Source organism: Dermochelys coriacea, chromosome 6 (assembly GCF_009764565.3).
Source record: "Dermochelys coriacea isolate rDerCor1 chromosome 6, rDerCor1.pri.v4, whole genome shotgun sequence".
In the NCBI taxonomy this organism is placed as follows: Eukaryota; Metazoa; Chordata; order Testudines; family Dermochelyidae; genus Dermochelys; species Dermochelys coriacea.
The window spans coordinates 80,703,092-80,728,091 of record NC_050073.1 but is presented as its reverse complement, the minus strand read 5'-3'; the positions used below and the strand labels follow the sequence as shown (position 1 = coordinate 80,728,091).

The 25,000-nt window shown below is 38.1% G+C and overlaps 1 protein-coding gene across 1 annotated transcript in view; it reads right to left on the bottom strand.

Moving 5' to 3' along the window:
- The window catches only part of NPAS3 (neuronal PAS domain protein 3), an 888,972-nt gene that overhangs the window by 153,667 nt on the left and 710,305 nt on the right, over nt 1-25,000 (bottom strand).

Here is a 25,000-nt window from a genome sequence, read left to right as displayed (position 1 = left end):
GAAACAAACCGAGATGTTGGCTGGTTTTTAGACAACAGAGATACAGTATTTTAGATTTCAGCCTGAATCTACTGCTGTTGTAGATTCAGCTTAAGTCAAGCAGTACTCACACGTTGCATATTTTGTCATGTTTCCAGAACATTAATATTTCTGATGTAATGTGTTGTGCTACATGCGTGGCCAAAGAGACAGAGCAGGAGTCAAGAGCAGGCTCAACTAGGCAATAATTTAGTAGCGAGCGGGCCATACATTGAGGACAGTCTCTAGACCACGTTTTACTTTTTATGAGACTACAGTATCTGATGTTCCCCCAAGAGTCCGACAGTTTCCCTCCTTTGGTTTCCATATGGTTAATACCTCTAATTTCTCCTTTCTCTTATCACTGCATCTTGTTTTCCCACCCCCCCTTTGACTGGCAAACAGGTACTCACAGTGATATCCACGGGTAATGAGCAAGCTGCAATTCTGCATCTCTACAGCAAAGCCTTGCCAATTATATTAAAACTAATTATAAACCTCCTCCCCAGTAAAATCACAACCACATCTGAAAATTATCCACATCCTGAATAGAACATGGGTTACATTTTCAGCAGAGTCCCTAGGGGGTTCTATTTAAAACCAATTGCAAACACTCCCACAAAATAAGTGGCTCTAGTGTAGCAAGCAATTTTTAGTGTGGTTCACCTAAATTCTAAAAATGAAGTTCACATACCTTTACTAAGACCATCAGTGAAAACAGATTTTACAGTAACTATTTTATTCATCTGGTATTGTTACGGAGCGGAAATCAGGATTCATAAATGATCAGTTCATATCCTTTGGGAGGGAGGGATTACATGTAAATAATGCCTTTAATGTACGCATTGACTCTAAGCATTTCACACAGCAATAAATTGGTAAACTGAATATGAGCAATTAAGAAATTAAATGAAACTAATAAAACGTGTATTTTTTTCTTGATGGTTATTTTATTTGGGGATTAGTAAATATGAAAAAAATCACTAATTTTGTATGGAGGTAAATTGTAGAATTTTAATACACAATATCTGTCAGGTTTTCACTATTGTATTTCAATCAAAACTCTCTTCTAGAAATACTTCAACATACCTTTCACTATATGCTTTGGATTATTGGCTATGAAGCTCAAGGAACCATTTCACATAAATGTACTTCTGTGTTACATAGTGACTGACCACAAAGAAAACAGATTCAAAATGTGATACATTTACAAACACTAAATCTATGCATGTGAAAATGACACAACAGCGTGGCAGTTGTACCTTGGATCTACCCTCCATACCCATCAACCAACTGCTCCCGCACCAACAGAAAAAGATTATAGTGAGACGGCAGCTTTGTCGTAGGTGAAACAGGAAATCACAGCAACAGGAGGTATCATCCTCAGATGCAGAGATGCATAAATACATGGGATTTATGATTCAGAAGAGGTGAATTCATCAGACACAAGGAAGCTTCTAAGCTTCTAAACTTCAAGACTTCTTTGTTTTTAGTTTTTTGTTTATTATCTTTTGTCTATTAGTTCTCAATTGTAAGTTTTAAGGCAGTTAGTTATGTAAAACTCCAGAAAGAAAAGGAGTACTTGTGGCACCTTAGAGACTAACACATTTATTTGAGCATAAGCTTTTGTGAGCTACAGCTCACTTCATCGGATGCATTCGGTGGAAAATACAGTGGGGAGATTTATATACACACACAGAGAACATGAAACAATGGCTTTTATCATACACACTGTAAGGAGAGTGATCACTTAAGATGAGCTATTACCAGCAGGAAGGTGGGGGGGGGAAGGAGGAAAACCTTTTATAGTGATAATCAAGATGGGCCATTTCCAGCAGTTAACAAGAACGTCTGAGGAATAGTGGAGGCTGGGGGGGGGGGGGAGAAATAACATGGGGAAATAGTTTTACTTTGTGTAAATGTCTGCATTATGTCTGAATCTTTGTACATCTCTTGCTGTTTGACCAATAGCAGCAAATAACCACATTCTGCAGTAACTAAGATTGATGATCGGTGCTTTCTAACATCCATAATTATGATGTATGCAGCAGGAAAGATAGTATTATATTCATATACTACCCTGATTGGTTTGTTGGTATTCATATAGAGTTGTCACCATTAAAAGAAATTAGTATTTGCCAACAGTTACCACACAGTAGAATCATAGAATATCAGGGTTGGAAGGGACCTCAGGAGGTCATCTAGTCCAACCCCCTGCTCAAAGCAGGACCAATCCCCAACGAAATCATCCCAGCCAGGGCTTTATGAAGCCTGACCTTAAAAACCTCAAAGGAAGGAGATTCCACCACCTCCCTAGGTAACACATTCCAGTGCTTCACCACCCTCCTAGTGAATAAGTTTGTCCTAATATCCAACCTAAACTTCCTCCACTGCAACTTGAGACCATTGCTCCTTGTTCTGTCATTTGCTACCATTGAGAACAGTCTATATCCATCCTCTGAGACTATATAGTTTTTCCATTACCTATATGAGAATAAGAAATATGTGTGGAAACTGTGTAGTATCTGGGGGAGGGAGAAAAGGGGGAGATATTGACTAAACAGTAAATCTCTACCTGCTATAGAGGTGCATACTGTGTGCCAGATTCTTCTCTCGCTAATGCTGGTTTTACAACTGTGTAGCCCTATTGACCTCAATAGAGCTACCCCAGATTTATATCAATTAAATGAACAAAGAATCAGGACTGGTATCTCTTTTTAGTGGTGCAACTTTAAATAAAAACAGAGATACTTTATTACAAAAATGCTGGTTTAGTAACTTTTTTTCTGATCCCTTTCATACCTTGTTAACAGTATTTGTAAATGAAATGCTGTTCCCAAGGGCCCCAATGCAACAATTATTAGAGTCAATAGGACAATTCTTGCTTAAAGTTAAGCATGTGCTTAGGTATTTTGTGGCGCCAAGGCCATAACCTCCAGTTATACTCACCCAGTCTATTCACTGAGGGGAATAGGTTTTGTTTTTAAAGACTTTTTTCCTGATATGTCATAAAATCCTCATTATTACCCTAATATATCTGAGATATATTTTACAACTTAGAAGTTTGGTGAAAAATGTAAATATATTAACATTTCAGTTGACTTTTCCATATCAGAGTCATCATATCCTACTGGCAGAAAGGAAACAGAGTCTAATTAGTCTTCTCATCCATCAAGCAGGCATGTCAATATAGTTTGCTAGGCCCTCTGTAGCGAGCAATGCTGAATAACCTCAGCATTATAGTAACTATGCAACTCAATGCTACAGTACATCTTCTTTGACTGAACACGTACAGTACAGCATGGATGGGGAAATAGACAGTTGAGTGTAAACTCCTTAAGAGATTAGTTTAAATAACTTTTTAAAGGAGAAATATGGTGATAGATATCTCAGTTCAGTGTCATGGTAAAGCCTGTTTCTATTTTATACTATAATAAAAGGCAGCACTCACACAATTTCTAAAATTGGTCTGAGAGTAACAGAACCCCATTCTATTGACATATTGCTAACCAGTTCCATGTCTGAATGTGCATGAATTTCCCTGGATTTGTTTGGCAGATCTCCACATTCTTTCTAATAAATTTTGCTGATGCTCAGTTCATTTACGGAACTTACTGCCTTATTTAAGCCTTTGTTTTTCTTCTTATGAACGTTTGAAGAAATAATGAAAATACATTTGTAAATAAACAAGAACAGTGAAATCAAGACTTCATTCTCATGCTTTTTAAATTGCTCTTCAAGTTTATTTAGTGATCATGAAAGATGCTGGGTTAACAACCCTGGAGATGAGGTCCTTCATTTTCCCACAGGACAGAAGCGGTAGTAGCAGCACAGGCTTCTCCACATAATTCCACAGCTCTGACTTAGAAGAGACCATCACTGACAATGAAGGTTTCTTACCTATTGAGTCCTTAGCCTTTCTGTTGAGACTACCAATAAAGGCCCAAAGAGTGTAAATTGTGGTGATGGAGTTTTGCCATGGGGACACCTGTTCACTATGATTTAGAATGCAAACAATAAACCAGATGGTTCTGAACCAAACGTGGGTCCCAAATGCTTCTGAATTGGGGTTAAAAACAGGTTCAGAATTGATTTTTGTACCTGACTCTTATCTCATTTAACCTGTGCCCAACCTCCACCCTAACCCCAGGTCATAGCACTCTGTGAACCTGATCCAAAAGTAAATTTTGTGATTTGGGTCCATTGCCAACTCATTTCACATAGTTTACTAAATAGTTACTAAATACTAGCAACTTCTTCACTCCCTTCCATTGGTTTTACATCACTGTAATGCCACTGACTTCAGTGGAGTCACTTCTGATTGAAACCAATGTATGAAAGGAGAATCAGACCCTAAAAGTTACTGTTAGAGAAACGAAAAAAAAAAAAGGAGTACTTGTGGCACCTTAGAGACTAACAAATTTATTTGAGCATAAGCTTTCGTGAGCTACATTCGATGAAGTGAGTGACTAAATAAATGTGTTAGTCTCTAAGGTGCCACAAGTACTCCTTTTCTTTTTGCGAATACAGACTAACACGGCTGCTACTCTGAAACCTGTTAGAGAAACGTTATGAAAAAATATTTTTAATTTTTCCTCACGGGTTAGGGCCAATATTTTCAAAAATAGCCTTTGATTTTGGGTGCCCAACTTGAGACATCTAAAGTTGGGCACCTAAAAACTGAGGTACTGAAAATCAGAGCTCACTTTTGAAAATTTTGGCCTGAATATAAAATGTTTAGCACCTCCCTATGAAGTGGTGATGTTTTTTGTAGGAAAACTGTTTTCTGGGTCAAGGATTGAAGACAAAGGCAATTGACTCAATTCATTAGCATTAAGGCTATCCAACAGAGCTATTACTGTCATCAGGTGCTAGACTGCTTAGGATGCCTGTTTACTATCCTATGCTCTTTCTTTCTCTTAGCTCAACTCTCACTATAATATTTTTATTTCTGTTTCCTCTGGCTGTTGAGCCAGGATGTTAAGGGTGGTTCTTTGCAACTACAGATATAACTTAAATGAGTGACACTTGGGGTGGGAGGAAACAAAGTTCTATGTATAAGCCTCTCCAAACCCCTATGCCAGCCAGCAAAGGGAATTCTTTGGATGTAATTGTGTGGCCTTTTCCTGGGAAAGGCTCTGATTGTGTGGGGATGGGAGTACCTTACATACCAATGGCAAATTAAGTTAGAATGTTGCTAATTTTAGTAGGTGAATAAAAAGCTGTTTTATATTGCATAGGCCTTAAAATTTTGGAGCTCCCTCTCAAACAGAGTAAAAGAAAGGGAGCGAACAATTTCACACCAAAAGGAAATTCAAGCCTAATAATTAGGGAGGAAGGATGAGACTGCTGGAGGTTCAGGTTTCACAGTCAAACCATTGGTATATCACAAAACTGAACAATAAAATAAATGTTCCTCCTGCTTTCATGGGAACGAGAGAAGATTTCTGATTCCCTTTTCCCTTGATCAGAGAGAGGAGTGAAGTGAATATCCCATTTCTGCCCACAGCTCCCACTCACTCTTTCATTTGAATTATTGCTATTATTATTATATTCATTATGTACATACTACCTTGGATACATAAGGCACTCTAGAATGGACACTCATATGAGTGCGTTGGGTTCAGAAGAAACCTTGCCCAGACTAACAGGAAATCTTCAGGGCTGAGCAGCACAACTGTCTTCTCTTGCAGGAGATTTGAGAGCTTCTCTCTCTTTGGCACCCATATCTCTTCCTGCCACTAAAATCTTCTCCTTCTCTAATCCTGTATCGCTCATTCAGTCTCCTGAGGTGCCTATGAGGGACAGATGAGATACAGCTGTAGTATCTCTCCAGCTGGCTACTCAGGATACTCACTATCTTAGATCATTCCACACTTATAAGCCACTCAGAGCAGGAGCTGATGAGCAACCAAGAGATGTGATTATTCTAAGTGGCGGTCATTTCAAGGTATGGGAGAAAAAAAAAAGAAGTATTAGGCACCATCGTGCAGCCAAGGGAAAGCAGCCACCTGCAGGAAACAGGAAGTAAAGATGCCAGGGGAAGATGTTGATGACTCAAAAGATAGGAACATGAACAGCTGAGTGGAGAGTCAGAGAACAGGATGGGAAGCCTGAGACTCTCACCAAAAGCCAGAAGCTAGGGAAGCCATGACTAGCTGGACATTATCTACAAAGAAATGCCTGTTGGCAACTTGTAATTAACTATTACATCATCCAATAACTTCCTGTTGCACAAGAATTGATATACTGTACAGCAAGACTGTTGTAGGGTTCAAGAATCTGTTCATATCCCAAAGATGGGACAAATACAGAATGTCCATATCACTGGCTGTTGCTACAGATACTTACCTACAGGGCTTTGGAGTGGAGCCTGGAGCTGAAGCGTGGAGCAGCTCCAGAGCAGTGGAACTGCAGGTTTTTGCCTGGAGCTGGAGCAGAGCCGGAGCACAGCTCCAAAGCCCTGCTTACCTATGCTCTTCCTGCCCCTCAAAGTGGCCATTTATCCCTGCATTTAAGAAATGATCATTGCTTATTGCATTATTATGTATTTTTAAAAAAAAATCTTCTCAATTGGTATGAATTGTGCTTGGCTCTTAAAAATTAACCAAGCTTACATTGTACAATAATGACAAGCAGAATGCTGACATATTGCAGCATGTCAATGTGTTCTGATCTCTCACTATAGTGTGACTTTTAGTGCAAGAATCACATTTCATATATTGCTGTTGTAGTCAGTTAATTAATAGATATCTAAACACATATTAACTGACCCTAGATTTGGGGCTTCAATTTGTCAAGATGAGCTGACATTGCTTGATTTTCAATCCCAGTATCACACTTATCCCAATTATAAATCATTACCCTAGTGCCAGCAAATCACTGCAGTCCATTTCCAACATTCTGAAGCACCCTTGCCTTGCCATAACTCTTGTCTTTTGCAGCACTCAGAACATTTGGAACTGGAGAGTACTTGTTGGCTTCTGCTGCAATATAAATCTCACCCTCCTTCACAAGTAGCCCTTTATTCTTAACCAGAAGAGGTTGCAGACAGAAACAAATCTAACAAAAGCTGGAATGTATTTCTCCATCTGTTTAGCAGCAGTAAAACAGAATGACCTTGTTTTGATTTCATTTACAGTAAAAATATAGCATTTACAGTATTCGAGTAAAGTGACTTTGGCTATTTTATTTATGAATATTGATTTCTGCATAAAGATGATAATTTCTGTTTTCTTCCTTGTACTTGTTGGTGAATGAGCACTAATATTGGTTCTTAGATGGGTCATAGAAGGCATTACAAGAAACACTGCTGAGGGGATAACAAAGATCTTGTGCTATTTTGCAGAACAGTGCCAACAGGATGGGAATGGAATATTTCTCTCTGAGGGCTAGATCTTACTCCCACTGAAGTCTATGGGAGCTTTGCCATCAGATTCAACTTGAGTTGGATCAGGCTGTTTTACAATAATTCATGGAGCTCTAAATTCAATATAAAATAAGAAACTATTGTATAATATATTAACTCACAAGTTGTGAGTCCAACTTCTTTGAGAAGAGCAAGGTCTCATCCACATTTCAGACACTTCAGCTACTATACCTTGCATTTCTTCTACCTTTAAAAACATTTTTATAGTGAAAGTAGAGTCTGAAGTCCTCTGTTTTCTACACAGAATAGAATAGCAGTACAGGTTTTCCATGTTGCTCCAACAATCTGCTTCAACCCAATGTGAAGGGACCACTCATAGGGGTGAGATGGTAGTTCACTCTCCATAACCCATGACTGCCAACAAAGATGCTACTTAGAACAAACTGTAGTGGTGTTTTTTGTAATGTTCACATCTATCCACTAATATTATATAAGCTTCAGACCATCTAAAATTCCCACAAAACTGCATTTTAAATAGATAAAATGGACCCACAACGATTGTAATTTTGACAGCCTTCCAGGTTCTGACACAAAAATGCTATGTGTGTGTGTGCGTGTGTGTGTGTTACTTTTTCTCCTCATAAGAATGTTAGGTTGATTATAGGGAAGTGGAGCAAAATTAAGTTAATTCTATTTAAAAAAAATAAGGGATAAAAGAACCTAAAATTTCAATCTTGAAGTATATAAATCCAACACAAATATAATAAGTCCAAAGTGCATAGTTGCCTTTGATTTTATGGGAATAAAAGACAGTTGCACAGAGAGCCTTTCATATTCAAACCATTTCAAAGGATTTTTTAGAATAACTGGATTAAATATTTGTTACTGTATTCAAATGTGGCATCCAATCGGCATTCAGAAATAACTCATACATTGCCTGGGATAGGGGGCCTTTTTCTGACAGAGAGGATGTTTCACAGGACATTTGGTTTATTCTCTGTAAATATGTGGTCTGTACAAGTGTCCTGGGGAATTATAACTCCTATCCAGACAGCCGCAAGAAATGAACCAAAAAGACCTCAGTTCAGTCTTACATGTTGAACATCAACTCTGGATGTGGTACTGCACTGCCTTGAATTGTCTCACTGGATCCACAATGTGTTTATGGGCAATGATATTAGTGATATACAAGTGTATATGTTCGTATGTATGTATGTTTACTTCTATTGCTGTAAGTTCTGACGGCATCTTAGCATGGTTACCATGGTTAGTAAGAACTTGTTTAGAATGGGTTTTACCAAATAATGTAAAGATTGTGATAGGGAGATTTTGTTTGCATCTTTAAAAGAGCAGCTCCATCTGCTTTGCCATCATTAACATCTGTAAACATAATACAGCTGGTTGTCTTCTATTAGAGACTCAAAATTTAGATATTCACTGAATGACCTGAGAGCTTATACATTCTCCCAACTCTGATACTTCTACTTGGTAGCCATATTGTTTTATTATCACAATATCAGTAAACTCAATGCGTTGCTTTGATTTTCATCTATTATCTACTGTATTTACTGTGGGTGGGCATCCTCGCAGAACCATTAAGAGAACTGACTTGACCCAATAGGAGAAAATAAATGAAGCCACAAAGCATTAATAAATATCTGCAGGAAGTCTTGGGATATTTGAAATTAGCCAGTATACGCAGAGTGGATGTGAGACACATCGCCAGTAGCTATGATGCTTCAGTGATTTCATCTGGTCAACCAGCTCATTTTCTAATTTTTATCTGCCAATATGAGAAGAATCTTGGAAGGCTACCATACCCTTTCATTTAAGCTTGAAAAAACAACAGAAAAGCAAAAATACTACACAGAGATGAAAACTTATTACATGTAAAATTAGATTAAGAGTCAATCAAAATCCAACTGTGAATTTATCATTTCAATGAATTTCAATGAATGGTTTAAAATCTGTTTGAAATCTATTTGAAAATGAATATGTAATAGTATATACATATCTCTTTCAAAGCTAGTATTGTCAGATGTATTCTGTGCATTATAATTCATGAACGGAGTAGATGACTATTTGAGAAGTATTAAAGTGAGCTGACTTTTCAATACAAGTGTCTTCACAATAAGTTCTTCCATTCTTGGCAATTCAGAAATGTAGACAATTGTGCTAGAAAAATAATATGTATTGTAATATTCATTGTACAGTAGTAGTATAGTAAGTGGCAATTCTGGACATTACAAGAGACACAAGGATTATTTTCTGTGATTGCACAGAGAATACTTGGATTTCTTGTGAAGCTTTTGCATTGGAAATGAGATTCATCAGCCTGAACAGGGCAGGGTTAGAGCCCTTAGCAACATGCTTATTTTGTAGAAGGTCACTCAATAATAACTTCCTCTGCCCTCCAAGCTTATTAAGACTGACTGGCATATATTAATGAAAACACCTGATTCTCCAACCATAAAACCCAGACAAAGACTTTATTTTAATATTAAGGAAGGAACCCTTAATTAGCAGGGTTTCAAAAAATGTCAGCTTCTTCTATTAGCTGTTCTGGTCCATCAAAGCCATAATCCCTACTGTCAAATTTCATCATATGATAGACAGTTTGCTGGCTGTCTTTTTTTTTTTTTAACCTGATCATACTGACTGAAGCTTTTTTATTTTGCCATCACATTTAACAACTTTGCATGCATTTCCCTGTTACTCTGCTGGTTTTACTCCTTTCCAAGTCCTAATGTGTCAGCTAAAAGGAGCAAAAAAATCAGAAGAAACACGAAATATTACATGTCGATACACAGATGTATAATTAAGGACTTTTTGGAAGATTTCTTATTCGTAATATTGATTCTTTTCTGGGGCATGCAAATGTGGTTCTGTGAAAACACAAACAAAACAGATTCACAGATGCATTTCCATCTGAGACATGGTTAAAAAAAAAAAAAAAAAAGGACAAATGTTTGAAACATTAAGACCTTTTAAGATACACATTTTTTGTACTAACCCACAGAACACATTCATGTTAGAAGGAATTCATTAAAATGGGTATTGCTTGCACTACTCTTCAAATTACAGGTAAAACAATTTTGTCAAAAATAGACAGAATAAATACATGTATTTTAAAATATTTATGTTTTAGTGTCTATAAACTCTCATGTAAATGGAAAAATACTTTTCTACACTTACAAACAAATCCAAGCAATTCCTGCAGATATATAAGTTGAACACACACAAGACTTATTTGAATGAACCATATGGTAAAGACCTGACTTTATATAATGAAGGATACAATTAAGAAAAATACTATAAGTAAAACATTATAGAATAAACCTTAGGAGCATGAAATAAAGACTGTCATACAAAGGCCTTGTAAACAACACAGCCAACACCTTCCAACCCACATGATGCTATTCTAAAAATAGTTTAGAGATTTGATGAAGTTGATATCCTCATATTCAACTTTTATTTATTTATCTCATCTCTGCAATCTTTCCGTCTTTTGGCAGCCAGAAATTTATACATTTGAAAGGCAATGATACAGGATGCAAAATGTGGAGAGGAAACATATACCCATATACTTTTTATGCTGCTTTTTTCTGTAAATTAAGATTATTTCCTTCAGATTTTTAAATGTCCTTATATTTGTCCTGTTAATAATAATCTAGGCAGTATTGCAATGTACATGGTGCTTTATAAACATACAGTAGAATAAAAGAAATGTCTGTCCCAGAGAATTGATTATTTAACAGAGACAAGAAAAAAAAAACACAGGATAATTCTCACGTAAGGGAGAGTGTGGAGAGATCATTGGGAGAACACACAGAAACAGTTCAGGGAACAACTGAGTTTTAAGGGAGGATCTGAAGAATGAGAGAGAAGGGTGGTTGGCAGACTAGAAGTGCGAGACTGCTCCAAGTGTAGGAGGTAGCATGAAAGAAAGTGCACAAAAAAGAATGAGAGAAGGAAATGAAGGGAACTGTGGAGAGAAAGGAATGAGAGTATTGGAATAAAGAAGAAATTAGAGGCGAGATGTAGGCACTTATAAATTGCACAGGATGTTGAATTTGACATAGTAAAAAATTGAAGTCAGTCAAAGGATTGAAAGAGTGCAGTGATATGGCTGGATCAGTGATGTGGTCAGAGTGGCAGCAGGAGGGAAAACTCTCTTTGAACAGTGGTATTTTGGAGAAATAGGAAAGGGGGAGAGGCGAGAATCAGGGTGGCCAGAGAGCAGAGAGTTACAGTAATTTAGGTGAGAGATGACCAAGGGATTTAGCAGCGGGAACGCAAAGGAAAGGAAGGATGATTTGTACTGATGTCAGATGATGAAGCAACTGTCCTTAGTGAAAGACTGAATGTGTGGAGGTATGGCACAAAAGGACCAGACAAAAATGAAACAAAGATTGTGAGTTTCGGACATGTGGGAAATAGTGGATTTTAAGTGGTGAGAGAGACGGGAGAAAGTGGCGAAAGATTCTTATTTACATGCACTTCTACAGCAGTGAGCACTAGTACAGAACAGACTTAGATCAAAAAGTTCCAGCACTTTGGAAGACTCTAACCATTGTAATGTGATTCCCAATTTTAAAGACAGGGAACAACTCTGGAGCTAGTACAATCTTTCAAACAGTTGGAACTTTTTAAAGGATGCCACTGCATCTAACCTTTATAGCATCTATTATCTGGATTAATAAAAAAAAAGCAAGAATGTCAGTTTTGACTAGATTGAGATATCAGCAAGAACTCCAGGCTCAGATATCACGTGACCGGGAGGTGAACAGTCATGCCTAGTGGCTGGAGCAAAAATCAGACCCAATGGTCAGAGCAGGAATCAGCCTAGTGATTAGAACAGGAGTCAGTAACCAGGAATCGAAGCTCAGGGCCAGAGCCTCAGTCAAAGGGTCACAGGAATCGGAGTGTAGGGTCAGAACCAGACTCAGAAGCCAGATGACAAAGCTTAGGGTCAGAACTGGAATCAGAGTATGTCCACACAGCAATTAAAAACCCATGGCTGGCCTGTGCCAACTGACTTGGGCTTCCGGGACTCAGGCTAAAGGGTTGTTTAATTGCAGTATAGACATTTGGGCATGGGTTGAAGTCCAGGTTCTAGGACCCTGAGAGCGGTGAGGGTCCCAGAGCTCAGACTCCAGCACAAACCCAAACATCTACACCACAATTAAAGAACCTCGTGAGCCCAGGCCAGCTGCGGGTGTCTAACTGCTGTGTAGACATACTCTCAGATGTCCGGAGTTGAAGCCCATGGTCAGAACTGGAGTCAGAGGTCAGGAATTGGAGTCAAGAGTCAGAACTGGATTCAGATGCCAGAGCCAAGGGTCAGAAGTCAAAAATTGGAGTTGAGTGTCAGAACTGGGTTACGTGGAGGGAGTAGGGTTGCTATGTGGTTGGACATATTCCTGGAGGTTTTATCACATGACAGAATCTTTAATGAAAGATTAATCTTTAATTCCTGGAGACTCCAGGACAATCCCGGAGACTTGGCAACCCTAGGAGGGAGGCCAGGCAGGAGCAGGGCTGGGTCTAAGGCTGGAAACAGGCAGGGGCAGGAGCTATTGCAGCCCAGGGGCAAATGATTTGCGCAGCTGCTGAACTACTCACTCTTCCAACCAATCAGGTGTCCTACTACAGGCCAGCTGCATGTGCTAGATTGCCCAGGGAGTGGCTCTGCTGCAGGCCTCACTTCCCAACAGCCTCTGCTGCAGGTGATGATTCCTGACAACATGTCTGAAAGACAGTTGGAGATGCAAGACTGGATAGAGGTAGATAGGTAGATCTGAGAGCCAAAATTATAAAAGAGCCAACTGAAAACTTGGGAACAGATAACAGTGCTATATGTAAGGGAGGGAGGAAGATGGGATCCAGGGCTGAACCCAAAGGCATGTTAGCAGGGGCAGAGAGACCTACCAAACAAGATACAGAAAAAGTGGCCAGTGATATGATGGTATTTGGAAGAACAGAGCTGCAAACACCCAGAGAAAGTAGAGCAGGAGATTAAAGTGTTAAAGGTATCAAAGGCAAGAGACAGATCGAGTAGAATAGGAATAGCAAGTGGTTTAGGTGATTTTGGTAAATGGTGACACTATGATTATATCTAAATGGTCTATTTCAATTAATATTTAGTAAATATTAATTTCGTTTCCACATAAGGAAAATCAGTTCAGTTTCCTTAACACATTAGACTCCTTCCTGCACGTAAAGAAGGGTATCAGACAGTATCTGCTAATCCTGGGCCTTGTTTTGCTATCTTTCTGTAAGTAAGATCAAATACAACACGATTTTATACGTCTGAACTAATTAAACATTCTGGGGTTTTTTTTTGCCTGACTTTGTTTCTTCCTTGGTTGCAATATCAAAGGTGATAGATAAGTTTCCTACTTGAATTTACAACTGGCAGTTCCACCTTGTCTAATGGCTTTAAGCGAGAGTGACAACAGTTACCTCTATGTGTTTTTCTCCCCATTTAATTGATTAATTTAGAAATGAAACCCAGTCGTTAGAATGGATGAGTTCCTGCCTTTTCTGCCATGCAATGAAGGGGCTGTGTGAAAGTGAAAGGCAATAGCCTTAAAAGAAAGATATACAGGTCAATTCTCCATCACTCAAAATGCCTTTTGTCCAAAAATTTGGCCACAAGAGAAGCTGTATAAGATATGTGCTTTGGGTAAGAACTAATTTGCTACTATCTGACCACTGACTTGGCTTTTGCACAATTACATTTACCTTATAATTATAGCCATATTATTATTTATAATATAGGAACAGCCAGGGGCCCAGTCACCAATGGGTCCCCATTGCACTGTGAAATGCATAAGACATGATCTCTACCAGGAAGAGCTCAGACTCTAAAACCACAAAAAGAAGACAGGGCAGGGTGATGCCAGTGCTGGGGAGAGATTACATAAGCAAAGCAATCAGAGTGATGATCTGGCATGCACCTTGTTAGATCTCTCTCTCTCTCTAGAAAGGGCCCTACCAAATCCATGGCCCATTTTGGTCACTTTTAACAGTCATAGGATTTTAAAAATCGCAAATTTCATGATTTCAGCTATTTAAATCTGAAATTTCACAGTGTTGTAATTGTAGGGATCCTGACTCAAAAAGAAGGTGTGTGTGTGGGGGAGGGCGGGGAAGAGTCGCAAGGTTGTTGTGTGGAGGTTGCTGTACTGCTACCCTTACTTCTGCGCTGCTGCTACCTTCAGAGCAGAGCAGCACAGAAATAAGGATGGTATGGTATGGTACTGCCACCCTTACTTCTGCACTGTTACCTGCAGAGCTGGGCCCTCAGTCAGCAGCTGCCACTCTCCAGCTGCCCAGCTCTCAAGGCAGCAGCGCAGAAGTAAGGGCGGCATGGTATGGTATTGCCACCCTTACTTCTACACTGCTGCTGGTGGGGCGCTGCCTTCAGAACTGGGCACCCAGCCTACAGCCACTGCTCTCTGGCCACCCAGCTCTGAAGGCAGCGCAGAAGTAAGGGTAGCAATACCACAACCCCCCATAAAATAATCTTGAGACTATCCTGTAACTTGGGTGAGGACCCCCAGTTTGAGAAACACTGGTCTCCCCCATGAAATCTGTATAGTATAGGGTAAAATCACACAAAAGACCAGATTTCACGGTCCGTGATACGTTTTTCATGGCTGTGAATTTGGTAGGGCCCTATATATAGATATAGAATCTCCAGCTGCCATAAGCTCAATTCTTTCTCCAGGGCAAGTTACTCCTTTGTGAATCTAGTGGGGCTGCTACCTGGATTAAGACATTAGATTTCCATCCTCCTCATCTTCCCTTCTATTTCATTTATAAGTCTTTAAATCACACAGCAAACACTAGCTTAAATTTCAGTGTTCATATGCTTCAGTCCTGATGGGGGGGGGGGGGGGTGAGAGAGAGAGAGAAAGAGAGAGTGGGGGTGTGAGTGTGAAAGGAAGCTGCTGGGGGTCCAGAACCCTATCTCCTACTGCTCCCATTCCAAAGCCTCTCCAAATTATCACATGGTATCACCTCTTTATATACAATATACAAATATGAGAGACAGAATGACAGAAACAAAGAGATAGGCTTTTCATAAAGGACAGAACAGAACAACTCTTCACTTTTCCTTTCTATTGACTAAAAATGTTTAAAGGCACAAGTCAAGAAATTCTGTGAGCAGTTGGTTTTGTTAGCCTCTATTGTGAAATCAAACAAACTTGGAATGGAGAAGGCAGGACTGGAACTCAGAAGTAAAAAGTAAGCGGAAATGCATGTGCCTAAGAGAAACAGTGCTCACTGTGAAAAATCAGAAAAGTGCCAACACAACTCCGATTTTACCTGAGGAAAGGAAATATTTTACACTGCTGAAGTATAAGAGCTGAGTGTCCATGCCACAGTCTCTTCTCTGTGTCACCCAGCTCATTCTGACACCTTCTTTCGTTTGTTAGTACAGTCTCTGAAGGGCATTTAAGAAATGAGATTCTTAAGGACAGTCTGTCTTTAACAATGGCCTGGCCATTCCAGGTGTATAGTTGGGACTTACAAAATTGTAATTGGATTGTACAAGACTCCTGATCATGAAAATCGGGTAGATTCAGGCCTGAGAAGGACTGCTAGAAATGGATTTCTTAATCACATAATAATGGAATGGAAGTCAGGACTCCCGAGTTCTGTTCCCCTCTCTGACATTAACTTATTGTGTAGCAGTAGGCACATCTCAGATAACTTTGCTGTGCCATACTTTCCCCACATGTTAAATGTGTGTATTACTACTTACCTTGCACACATCATTGCTCTGAAGCTTAATTAGTATTTGAAAAGCAATTCAGAGCTATGTATGAAAGGCACTATAGACACAAACAGAGCAATGTTATAAAACAGAATCAGATAATGGCCACGGCATTTCAGGTGTGACGGTGTCTCAATTCTAGGTATCCATAAGTTGTTTCAGTGACACACTTTTAATATGGACTTGGACAAGGCAAAGATGTTGACTTACTGCAGGAATCTGGCCAAACCCTAGTCAAGTAACAGTGTATTACTAATACGGCTGCTACTCTGAAACCTGTCATAATACCTGCAGTGCACGTGTGGTGCCTCACTGATAAATCTATACACTATTATCTCCTGTATTTGCTATAAAAGGGGCACCCATGATACTGTGTAAGAGAAGCATGGTCTCAGGTTACTATGCGGGACTGCTGGCCTTCATTGGGATTAGTTCTTCACAAGGGATAATTGGGGTGTGGAAAGAGGGGGAAAACAGACCTCTCTCTTTATGTACAGAGAAAGATGTTGGTAAATGAATAGCACTGGCATTCTCAGTAGCTATTAGGTAAAGCTGGAAGCCTTTGGTATGCCTACTTTGAAGCATAGTATGCTTTTGTGGGTTAGAATAGTCAGTGTTTCTATCTGCTACATGCAAGAGAATTCAATACCCCACAGCTGGAAAAGGATGTTATTCATTGACTGAGAAGACTGCCTGCTGGCAAGGTTAACAGTATTATTTCTGTACATAATGTGCATAATTAATGCTTCTGTATTTGGACAATTTTGTGCTGCAAATAAAGCTGTGGTCTTTCCTTGCCAAAAACAGTGTAATATAAAATCATTGGGAACTAGATCTTGGGAGAGGACAGAAGAATGAACATGCCAATATTCAAATGAAAAATATGCCTCTCTAAAGAAATGGTGGTTTGCTGAACCTAAAAGGCATGAAAATGGGTTCAAAGGCAGCTAAAGTTTGCCAGTTCTCTTCTTTCCCTTTTTTTTCCTGTTACTGTAGGAAAGCAATAAAAAGAGACTATTATGGTGTTATTAAATACAAATCTAAATGAGACCTTGATGCAAATATCTGGTTAATGCTGTAGTAATCAAAAAGGTGCCAGTAAAATCATATTTTTATACGTATACAATCTGTAGTTAAATATATGTAACCCAATCGTGTACACTTCCAGAGTTTTATGGAAGTTTAGATGCATAGATCACATTGAATTTAGTATACAGTATGTAGCCCAGTACATAAAACATATATTTCAACATCTATACAAATCTTCTACTTTCCTTTTCAAAGTGGTTTTATGTGTTCTATATATTTCCCACCTTTTACATAGAAGATTCTTTACTAAACTGCACAGCACCCACATATGTATTTTTATGCAGTAAAGCCATAAGAGCTCACTTATCTAAATAAATACACACACACACACACACACACACACACACCTGCTAACAGACGCTGTATAAGACAAATGCTGTGCTACTTGCAATTTAATTTTCCCTTACCCATGAGGTTCACAAAATGGATTTGGGAGTATTTGGAAAAAGGGAAAAAATAAGAGTGCTTTGGAAGTGAGTTTGTGTATGAAACAATCTTCATCTGCATTGTTATCAATTAAATTGCCATCAGTGCAGCAGATACCTCTGGCAAAGTTCCAAGTTCTAAAGAGGCTGGATTGACTTACAGTTTTAGAAACAGGGGTCAAATTGACTCTTACCTTTGCAATGCTGATAGTATAAATCTATATAAATCACCTGATATATAAATATTTCTTTTGCAACAGTTGGTTAGTCAGTAGCATGGTGCGGTCTGTACATAGTTTGTAAAGCAAATGGCTTGGATTTTCTGAATTCAAAGTAAAAGTCAACTCTACAAGGCACTGTCTAATGGGATTTTTTTTTTTAAAAAACTAATGGTACATTTTAATTGTCAAAGTATATGAAGTTTCTGTCATTTATTCAGGTTTTATATCCCTAAGATTTGGGGACTATTCTTACATTTCATCTATTCACCTCATGGATGAGCTTCTGAAATAGACTGCACATCAGATGACCACACTGGACATACTGTGGTCTGTCCTACGTATGAGAGTACTTTGTTAACATTGCAATATCTCTGCTAGCACAGCAGAGCTAATACAATTTCACTTTCTCTTTGTGTCTGTAATGGTTTCCCATTATCCTGATAAGTGGGCAGCCATTTCGTTTCTTCTTTTTATTGATATAGCTGTGAAGAAGAATTAGATTTCAACATTTACGTAACAGAGATTAATTGATTGATTAGATTAATTAAATATTCCATTAAATTCTCTTTTAAAAACGCACAGGATTGCAGATCCCCTGGGTTTTTTCTAACCCTTGAAATCACAAACAAGAGAATGCATAACTAAACGTTGTATCTTATCTGCTGGAGAATAATTAAGCAAGTAGATGCATTGCTATGAAGGAAACTGACTCATAACTCAGTCCCCCCTAAATAGTCTTTGATGTGTTTTCAAATTTTCTGTAAACCCCACTAAAAGTGAAAACAGTTTATTTCCACTAAAGGAACTGCAACTAGAAATCCCAGGTTTATAGAAAATATTCTTATGTAATTAAAAAAAGGAAAAGGAAAATAAAAACAAAACATGCCATTTGGGTATGTTGTTTTAGATGTGAACTAAAGTGGTCTACCTAAAACTTCAAGCCACAATGTTTCAGAGATCTGTTGAAAAATAAAAACAGCAAGTGGCCTTTTAGGTAACCCATAATTAAAAGCAAATTTTGAGCTGTCTTTTCAGGGAAGCTACCCAAGGGAAGTATTTGCTACCTGTTTGACCTTCACGATTGTGAGTCCTTGGCTGTGTCAGCGACCTTCTGAACTGAATTCAAAACTAATCTCTAACAGAAAAAGAGAAACAGAATTCATGCAAATCATATTAATTCCAACATTTCCCCAGTGAGCTGGGTATAAACTACAGCCTAATTAAATATTTTTTAACGATGTGAGTAATTTTTGCCAAGGGGCGGATTCAGGGGAAAATTTAATATGAGATCACAAAAGCTGTTCCCAGCGTTGATTCTGTAAATTAATGACTATCTGCCTTATGATAAAAGCATGCTGCCAAGAATGAAAATGAAGTCAGCAAAGCTTGCTCTATTTGTCCAACAACCAAATATACAGAATGCAAAACTTTAAAGGATATGGAAAATTTCCATTGTCTGTATGACGTATTCATGATAAAGATGCATGGCACTGACAGCAGAATGCTGCTTCATAAAATACCAGACTACCAGTTTTTATTAGTTATTACTAATATAGTATTAGCTAATGTTATGAACTTCAGTGAGCATGTGTCAAGCACCTACATTATGATCTTAACAGATATTTATGTATAGAGATATGCTGCCACAGTTTCATGGGCTGTTTCTCTTTAAAACAGTGTATACTGCACATTTGCTCATATTTACAGATAACTAGCCATCCATCTAACTTGATACTTATATGGCCCTTATCACAGTAGTATCTGAGCACCAATCCCAAGTGCTCATCAGAAAGGAAAGCTCATATTAAACCAATATTATTTTCTCTTTCAAAACTACAACACATACATAAACAATAGAGCTACGATCAACAAAAGGTTGATATAAAGAGACATAAGTTATCACTGAATTGATCTGGCCAGCTTCTCACTTTTACCATGATCTGGAAATTAAGCAGCATACAGCATGTGATTGCGGGGCTAATTTTTAAAATAGAGAGTAGACAAACCAGAGCTACGGTTTATAACACCCACACTCTTATTTCTGGGTTAGGAAACATTTGTTAAAAGGCAGCTTGCCAGATGCTAAAGACATTCAAATGCTGAATACTCAGTTAACCAGTAAAAGAATCCTCTCCTCGCTTATTGTGCTTTCTATACAATCATGATTTGTAATGAGTCAGGTAGTTAACACACAGAAATTACAAGGCATTGCTAGATGACAGATGACTAGGACTTTGGTAGCCTCCTGGTCAAGAGGCCAGCCCATCACAAGGACTTTGCAGCCCTATTTATTTAAATTTCTGCCAGTGCTGGCCACAGAGACTGAATTTACAGCCTTTCAATTAGAAGGTCAGCCTGTGCTAACTAGCGCACCACTGCCTCATTATAATCATAAAATTAGCGAGAAAAGACTGGCATGAATAATATGGAAAAGCCGGTTTCAAAGGTGAAAAAGGTCCTGTTTTCTTGTATCCTCAGAAAGGGGAATAAAGACTGCTGTTTAAAAACAAATATTTCAACAGACTGCACTGAAGCTCTTACAAAAAACATTTTTATGAATTTTCTTTAGTTTAAAATAAACAAACTGGTGATTTTCACCAAACTAAACCTTGATAACCAGATGACAGGACAGTTTACAACTACTACAAAGAACAACTTTTCCAAGATAGACACAGCTTCACATGTTGGCAAATGTATAAACTATTCATTTTCATTTCCACAGCATCTCACTAAAACTATATTATATTCTTTAATATGGACTCCATCTTATTATCTCTAGTTGTGAGTGTAATTATACCATTTACAATTTTGAATAAAAAAATCCCAGAGAAGTATTTACTATTAATTATATCACAAGATATTAGGTAATTTATTATTTGGAAATTGAGAATGTCATTGAGACTTTAGTATGCTTTTGCTCTCAATACCCTACAAATTATGAGTCACTGCCAAATAGAAATGTAAATTACACAAAGGACAAGAGCTGTTGTAACTGTCCCAATACACTGGAAGAAAGCGCTAAATCCAGCATATACAAACCACAGAATATAAAATCTCCCTGAGAGCAGAAGAGCTCCATAGCATACACAAGTGAAGAAACAACAACAAATTGAGATGCACCTGAGGCTTGCATAACTGTTAAAATGTAGTCTATTTAATTAAAAACTAAAACTTGTTTTTAAGGTCGCTGTTTCAGTCTGCAAAACAGAGACCACCTTTAAGGGGATATTAATGAGGTTTGCTAAGAGCTGTTCCAATTTATAAGGCACTAAGATGAGACAATCATGAGGAAGAGAGGGTGAGAATCTTCACAGGGAACAGTTAAAGATTACAGTGAAACCTGTACTTATGGCCATCTGCTATCTGTGGTCTCCTGCATTAACTGCAGGCAATATCTTAGTCTCCAAGGGATTTTCTCTCTCCCAAACTAACTCATCCTGTATTAAGCAGCCACTTATTAAACATATTTCCAGCCACTAGGAAAGGTGCTCCACCTGAATTGAGAAGTTGAGGCCCAATGCTAAAGGTCTTTAACTCAGGTTGTGTTATGCTGTCATCCAGTACATTGGACAAAAAATGGTGACTTATTAAACAGGTTTCACTGTACTTGTGACATAACCATTGAACAACATTCCAAGGCTCTGGAGGTACCATAACTTTCTCTTCCTTAATTAAAGTTACTCTAAAATCAGGACTTGTTCTGTTTCTGCCTCATCTGAGGTATTTAAATGGCCCGTTATCCTAGTCACTGAACGCCTCACAATCTTGTTAAATGTATTTACCCTCACAAATGTATTTACCCCGAGCAGGTAGGGTTATTATTCCCAATCTAGAGAGAGAGAGAGAGAGAATCAATGTTTAGAGAGGCTAAAGCCTAGATATTGAAAAAGTATTCAGGCATTGCTCCACTCACCATTGCAAGGCCTAATTGATGCAGGAGCCTAAGTCTCATTTTCAGAAGTGACGTAGGCATTTAGGAGTCTAAATTTCCACTGAAAGTCAATGGGCCTTCAGCTCCTAAAGGTATATCTATTCTGCAACTAAACAGAATTATGGAGCTCAGGCTAAGAGGCTGACACAAACAAACAGCCCATTACTCCAAGCCTCATGAGCTCAAGCCAGGTGACGTGGGCCAGCAGTGGGTTTCTAATTGCAGTGTAGATATACCCTATCATTCCTACCCTACATGCCTAAGTCACTTTTGAAAATGGGACTTAGCAATCTACCTCTTAGGCCTTGCAACACTGAGTGGACTAAGGACTAAATAGCTTAAAAATCAGTTCCTAAGCAACTTGCTCATTGTCATGTAGGAAATCTATGGCAGATCTTAAGTAAGTACCCTAGCCACTACACTAATTCCTCTCTGAGCCAACCATCAGTTGGAGAATGCAAAAGAAGAAAATCTTTGACACTTATTTTTCCATCACCTAGAGAACAGGTTTTAATGAAGACCCAGAGGTGACAGTAGACCACAAGTTAGATGTATGTATGTAATGTAAAATGGCAAGGGAATAAGAAAGAAATGTGCTGTCTATCCAGAAGTTTCATATCATGGAGCAGTAGCTGAGAAAACTGGCAATACCAGCTTCAGAATGCCTTTAGTTCTGGTCACCTCATATCCAGAAACATGCTCATAGATCTTAGGGAATTTGAGAAAAGTGATAAAAATGCTTAAAAGCCTGGGGGGCGGGGGTGGAGTTATTTGGAAAGTTTAAAAACTCTCTTTTGCACCAGCAAATTATACATCTATGTGACTGCAGATGCAAATCAGGTGGTTGCAAATGAAAATACCCTGATTTGCACCAGCAGTTGCAATAATGCAGGTACAAAAATGCACATACAAATTATGCCTGCAAAAAGGTAAGGGAAGTCATGCCTCTGTCGTTTTGGAATGTTTACTCCAGGACATATAGCTTGACCAAATGACAAGTCACAAATGACACCGAGAATGTGATAATGTCCAAGGAGTAAAGAGACAGAAATGAACAAAGAAAAGCTGAGGCAAGACAACAGGAAACATTTTACTGCACTGATGTTTATTAGATTTTGAAACGGTCTCCAAAGAATGTGGTAGAAGCTCCATTTCTAAATTATTTTAAAATGGTCCTGAACAAAGCTTTTGAGAGCAGTTTACCTTCTGCATCTCTATATTTGTATTTTTATATTTAATATTTGTAGCTCTATGAACTTAATTTTTCCAGTGTTGCTACCTCTCACAATTTTACTGCAACTCTCTCAATAGTCCATGTTTTCCTTAAAGCCCTAGACTCTGGAGCCATGTGACTACAACAAAATCTTATCTTTTATTTTTTTAAAGAAGTTGCTAGGCCTCCTTGTTGCAGAGAGAAGCCTGAAAATCTGAACTCTAAAGGTGCAAAAGCAGAAGGCAAAGAAAAAGATTTTTAAGACAATCTCATGATTTTTTAAAAAATGTCTAGGGTTGTCAGTACTACTTTGGTTTCACTTCTGTTTAGTTTTGATAATAAAAGGGCTTGATTCAGATGCCCACTAAAGTCAATGGGAGTCTTTCCATTGACATCAGTGGTTGCTGGATCAGGACCATAGACAATACTACAGTCAGTGGCGGTCTCCTAGATTAAATTTTGCTTAAATTCTAATGGAATTTGGTTGGATAACCAAAGGTTCTGAAGCATAGCATATATTGTAGGGTTCTTAAAACTAATCAACATTTGTTGATTTTGTGTGTGCAAAGCAGAATATTACTGCAAAGTATCTGGAGTTTCCTCTTTCTGTTTATGAAAAAGGATTCTGAAACATCACCAGCAGACTATTTTATTAACCATAATGGATTGCTGCAGTGGCTAGGATGTGTAATAAACCTGTTTAAAGCTTCACTTCTGAGCAGTACATTACTGCACAATTGCTTTAGATTTCATTTATGAATCCAGAGACCAAACACTTTTTTCCAAGCCTTGTTTATTTAGGGAGAGTTTGGTTTGTGGATTGGTGAGTAATATCTACAGCATTTATACTAACGGAAAACCTCAGGATGCATCTTCAAACAGTTTTTTGTACGTCTTACTAAATGCAGCCATCTATTATGGTTAGTAAAAAAGTCCATTGATAATGTTTCAAAATTCCACTTGATACGCATAATGAAAGAGGAAACTTCACATCCTTAATGTTTTAGAGATTGTTACTTATACATTTTACCTTAACTAGGGTATACATCTGTTCTGTTATTCTTCACACTGATATAATTATATGCATGTTTGTATTTGCATTCGACCATTGCAATTTACAGCATACCATTTCTAATACATCAGATTCTGTATATTTTTTCAAATAGGCTCACTGACTATAATCTTTTAGCTAGGATGACCAGATGTCCCGATTTTATAGGGAAAGTCCCAATTTTGTGGGCTTTTTCTTATATAGGCACCTATTAACCCCTATCCCCGTCCCAAATTTTTACACATGCTATCTGATCACCCTACTTTTAGCAGAGCTAATATATATAAAAATGTAGACCCTGTTTTAGGGTAAATATTGCTGTGCAGTTAATATACGGTTTGAAGGTAACTTTTCAGTGGTAAACATTTGTGGGGCACCTCTTCTCCCCTCACATCAGTACCATCTCACTTAATATCTTGTTACAGATTGAGATTTCAGTAACTCTGCTAAAAGAATACGCCAGAAATACAAATTCAATCAAATCAATGCTCTCAGTACTGGCTGAACATCCTCTTAACATTGCAAGAGAACGGAATAGAAATTAAATTAATAAAATTACTGTATTAAGAGGACCTTTGGTTAGAATGGGGGCTACTGGGTTGGCTGACACTGCACTTTTGCGGAAAAAGTACAGAAGGATTAAAGTGGAGCTACCAAAATACTTGTCTATACCTCTAGGAAACCTGGGTCAATGATGTTACCACATGATAGCAGTAATGTGTTGGAAGAAAGGAATATACATTTTCACACTTACATTAATAATTACATTTTCCTTTCAATTTTGTAGATTTGCTAGTTAAAGCCAAAATAAATATATATTATTTTCCTAATTGCCACTTCGGTATAAATGGCTTTTTCATTAATCACAGGAAGTTTGATTGCACCTTTAATTCCA